Raw genomic sequence first — 5,591 nt, 5'->3', positions numbered from 1 at the left:
CTGTTATCTTTTTTTTTTTTTTAACATATAATGTATTATTTGTTTCAGAGGTACAGGTCTGTGATTCAACAGTCTTACACAATTCACATTTAATTTTTTTTTAAGTTTTTTTTTATTTATTTGGCAGAGAGAGACACAGCGAGAGAGGGAACACAAGCAAGGGGAGTGGGAGAGGGAGAAGCAGGCTTCCCGCGGAGCAGGGAGCCTGATGCTGGGCTCAATCTCAGGACCCTGGGATCATGACCTGAGCCAAAGGCAGACGCTTAACGACTGAGCCACCCAGGCGCCCCTAATTTTAAATAAATTATAAAAATTTAGAAGTAATGGAGGCTATAATTTTAATGTTCTTATGTTAAGTTTAAGAACATATATAAAATTCTGTGTGTAGATATATATAAAATTATAAATACTGTTTTTTTTCAAGATTTTATTTATTTATTTGAGACAGAGTGCATGTGCGTGCCCAAGCGCAGGGTGGGGAGGGGGGCAGAGGGAGAAGCCGACTCCCCACTGAGCCCAAGGCAGGGCTTGATCCCAGGATCCCAGGACCCTGAGATCATGACCTGAGCCAAAGGCAGATGCTAACCAACTGAGCCACCCAGATGCCCCAATACTGGTGTTTAATAGAAAATTACACATTAGAATACCTAATATCTTAACTTTATGATTAGAATTTAAAAATTTATGTAAATGATAAAACTTTTTATTTTAATATGAAAGGTTAAAAAATTACTGAATTTGATAACAGTATTAAATATAAGAATTAGCACATTTATAACTTTAATCTGTTGGATTTATAAGACTCATTTAAGTACTTAGAGAGGTTCTATTTGTTAGGTAGTTGAAGTACTAAAGGAGAAAAATTGATTAAAAGTGATTGTTAAAATTTATTAGATTTATTAGAATGATAACATTTGTAAGTGAAAACTAAAAGTTTAAGTGTTAATAGGTTTTAAAATTTGAATATAAAGCAAATGTTAATCTTAAGGTTAAAATAGCTAAAAATTTTATTTCCTGTGCACAAAATCCACCCTCAAAGACACCAAAAAAATTTCCCAAAGACAATAATAAATGTGAGATTTGGCAAACTTTGTAATATATTCTGTTTATAGCCCTAAATGCTTATGAATTTTTCTCATTCTGAGTACCAGATTCCTGACTTTTAATTAGTCAAGTTCCACCGAGTCAGGTTATGTATATTTATAGCTTGTAACTAGAATAACAGTTGAATCTGTTATGAAAACTATATATACATTTGTATACATAACTTTTTTACATCAGAAGGAAAATAATAACTATAAAAATACAGTTATTATTGAGCTGCATTCTAAAAGAGGAGCAGCATTACCAGAGTAAATAATTGTTCATTAAGGAGACACTTAGGTGTGTAGTGATGTCAGCAAGATGACCAAATAAGATGCCCCCCTTTTTTTTAAGATGCCCTTTTTTTGTGTCCCATTCTCAACACTCTTAACATTATTAATCATCTTGAAAATGCAAATCTAAACCACAATGAGCTACCACAGCACACCTGTTGGAATGACTATCATTAAAAAGACAAAAGAGATGTTGGTGAGGATGGGTAGTTAAGGGAAACCTTGTGTACCTTTGGTTGGAATGTAAATTGTTACAACCTCTTGGAAACAGTATGAAGCGTTCTCGAAAAATGAAAAATAGAGAAATACCATATGATCCAGCAATCTATCTCACTGTTGGGTGTATATCAAAAGAAATTGTATCACTATCCCAAAGAGATATCTGCACCCCCATGTTTATTGCAGCTTTATTCACAATAGCCAAGACATGGACACAACCTAAGTTTCCATCAGTGAATAAATGGATAAATAAGATATGGCATATATAAACAATGGAATATTATTTAATCAAAATAAAGAAGGAAATACAGCCACTTGCAACAATATGGATATACCTTGAGTGTGTTATGCTAAGTGAAATAAGACAAGGACAAATACTGTGTTATGTCACTTATATATGGAATCTTCAAAAAAAAAAACAAAATAAAAAGCTGAACTCATAGAAACAGTAAAATTTTCAAGGGATGGAGGGTAGGGGAAAGGGGGAGATATTGGTCAACAGGTATAAATCTCCAGTGATAAAGTGATTAAGTTCTGGGGATCTAATGTACAGCATGTTGCTTATAGTTAGTAATACCACTTTATATATGTAAAAGTTGATTAGAGAGTAGGTCTTAAAAGTTTTCACTACAAAAAAAGATTACTTATGTGGATGGATGTGTTAACTAATCTTTCGTGGCCATCATTTCACAGTATATACATGTATCAAATCATCAACCATGCAACTTAAATTTGCACAATATTATATGTCAATTATGTCTCAATAAAGCTATGTGGGTGGGTAGGAAACACCTGGATGGATTGTTGCTTAGTTTTACAAGGTGATTATTATCCTGTTGTGTCTCTTACAAAGTGTGGAAGGGACAAGTAGCAACAGAAATCAATAAATTGTAATGAATGACAAATATCAGACATTTATAGGATTAGAGAAAAATAGAGGGAAAAAACATAGGAGAGAAGGTCAAATAAATGTGGCATCAGACAAGGCTGTAAGAAAGGTAGCTGTGAAAAACTTTGTGAAAGAGTTGGACAGAGGGCTGTGGCAGGTGTGGCCAAGGGGTGGAAGGATTGAGTTGCTTGATAATTCAGTTTTAAGTTATGATCTGTTCTATGCTAGATTTTACCTTTAATATTTAGTGAAACACTTTTGTCCAAATTAGTATAGCCAATGGCTCTAGAATCTGAAGAAAGGGGAGATTTTCCATGCTTTGGGAAATAAAGAACAGAGAGAAAACTACAATCTTAGAATGGAAAGTTGAGAATTCAGCAGAAGCAAAAATTTGATCAAGGTGTGCCTCCTAAATCCACACAAGACGCTGGGGAGGTGCCTGGACTTTCCATATGAAATGGAGTGGGAACTCAAGGTAGTTTGTATTTAAAGACATAAAGATATGGACAACAACAGCAACAAAAATAAATAAAGCGATGCCTGGGTGGTTCACTTGGTTAAGTGTCTGCTTTTGGCTCTGTTCACGATCCCAGAGTCCTGGGATTGAGCCCTGTGTCAGGCTCCCTGCTCAGCAAGGAGTCTCCTTCTCCCTCTCACTCTCCCTCTGCCCCTCCCACTACTCATGCTCTCTCTCTCACACGTGCATGCTCTCTCTCTCAAATAAAAAAATAAATAAAATCTTTAATAAATAAATAAATACCAGATGGACAACAGATAATTGGAAGATTTAATGACATTCAAGTGACAAACATATGGATTACTTTTATATGAAATGAAATGTAAAAGATAGACAGTAGATACTTTCTCCTCAACAAGGAATGTGTGAGAACACTTAGTGCATCAGAGAGAATCCTTGTACTGGCCCACACTGTAATCTCTTCGCCTGGTTCTGGCTCTTCATAAACTCTCTGCTGATAGGCTTTGAAATTTGCTGGGGTCAGATATCTGTCTTGAAAAGTTCTCCAGAAAACCCTCCTCATTTTCTCAAGCTATGTTCCCTGTGTTTATATTCATAGTTCTGTCCTTGGTTTGGAAACTTGTTCATATACTCTGTTCTTTAGGTAACCCTTAGCTCTACCTGTTTCCTTAATTTCAGTGTTATCTGTCGCTTTGGATACAAATATTGTTAGCAGAGCCTTCATCAAAGCCCTACCCCTTTCCTTCTGCCCACTGAACGACAGGGATAAAAACATTATTTCCATGTTTCAGGAGAATCTCTTTGTGTTGTTTGTGGCTTTTTCTCTTTGCTGTCTCCTCAGATATCTACCCATTAAGACATGTAATGGTGTTTTACAAATTTTTTCTTACAACATATTTGAAACTATAACTACAAACTCAGGGCAGAACTTTTTAAACTGAAGGATTAAATTCTTAAATTATGTGAAAGTATTTGTCATGAATCAACAAGGTTTATAGAAATCATTTTCAAATGTTTTCCATCCAGAGGCCTCTAGCTAGAAAGTAACAGGTTAGGGGAACCAGTCATTCTGAGACCATAGCCAAGTTTTCCAACCTCAACTGGCCTCCCCCAACCCCCTCAGTATAATTAGTATTCATCTTCCAGCTGAGATGCTTTGGAGGAAAACGTGAGGCAAATCAGCAGGATTTCTTATTAATAACTAAAGCAAAAATAGAAAAAGTCATTAAATCAAAACTCCTACAGAATTGTATGGGCTAGCAGCTAAACCTTTAATTAAAAAAAAAAAATCTGAAGCACAAATAAGAGTAATTATTGGCTGGTATCATTGCTTCTTTTGTGTAAGTAGCAACTAGCTGTGGAAAGAGGTGCAGATGACCTAATAGGTTGAGTTATTATTGAAAAGGAATCACGGATGGAGAGAGAGTCCTTCCCAACTTCCTTCATTCTCAGTGAACATAAAACCAACAGTATTTCTCTGGTGGAATGAAGCCTCTTGTTTAATTACAATAACGGCTCTCTTATGAATATAACCTCTATTCCCCTTTCACGAAGCACTTGCTTGAGCTATTTCAAATAATTTAACAAATTATTTGGTGGCTTAAATCATTTCAAGAGAGTTTATTTTTCTGAAGAAGGAGCTTAAATGCTGCATGAGAAACAGTATCATGCAAAAGGAACATAGAGAATGGGACTCTCAGTTGCTGGCTCTAATCAAAGCCAATTCCTATATCTAAGCCTCATAGATAATGATTAAAATAGCAGTGAATGTTGCCTTCATTATTTATCACTAGGTATTGAGCCCTATCATGTCCTAGTCAGAGAACGATTCCCAAAGTCCTTTTTTCCCACCTACAAGAAATTATGTGGGTGAATAGAATAATATTTATTTGCCTTTTCATCTACCTTGCCCTATTTCTACTTCTCATAGGCAAGGGATTTTAGGTATTATATAATCTTCACCTGGTCCTAGGAGAAGCAAATAAGCATGCATGTATATCTATTATACGTCAGACAAAATCCTAAGCACTTTTACATATATTGTCTTTTAAAATTATTTTAACTTTTCTGCAAGATGTCATTATATCATTTTACAGATTATAAAACTAAGGCTTCAGGAAAGTAAACAATTACTTGCTAAAGGTCAATTGTCTAATATGGAACAGAATTAGGATTTAGAACCTGGTATTTCCTTGGAGAGCTTGATAGGTAACTGAATTGGAATTTTCTTGGGGAGAGAAACAAGATAATGTTTTTATTATATGTTGACAGGCATAGAAAACAATCAGTAAATGGTTGTTCAATAAATCTTAAGTCATTACTCCTTTTGTTCCACTTAGCCACCTCTTCTAGTTCCTAACCTGTCTTCTGCCCTCCCCAGTGGCAACTCTGTGTAGAGTAAATTACAACATTCAGCATAAGGTTTGTAAAAATACCAAGTGGCATATTTCAAGAAATAATTATTTAAACTTGGAGCCCTTAAATGAGTCAGGACTCAATATATAACTTAAATTGATCATGCAGGGAGCAAGATGGCGGAGGAGTAGGAGACCTGGATTTCGTCTCCTATCAGGAATTCAGCTGGATAGGGATCAAACCATTCTGAACACCTACAAACTCAACAGGAGAT

The sequence above is a fragment of the Leptonychotes weddellii genome, chromosome 11 (assembly GCF_054177405.1).
Source record: "Leptonychotes weddellii isolate Sample4059 chromosome 11, ASM5417740v2, whole genome shotgun sequence".
NCBI classification, from domain to species: domain Eukaryota; kingdom Metazoa; phylum Chordata; class Mammalia; order Carnivora; family Phocidae; genus Leptonychotes; species Leptonychotes weddellii.
The sequence above is the reverse complement of the archived record's forward strand: the minus strand, read 5'-3'. Positions refer to the sequence as shown.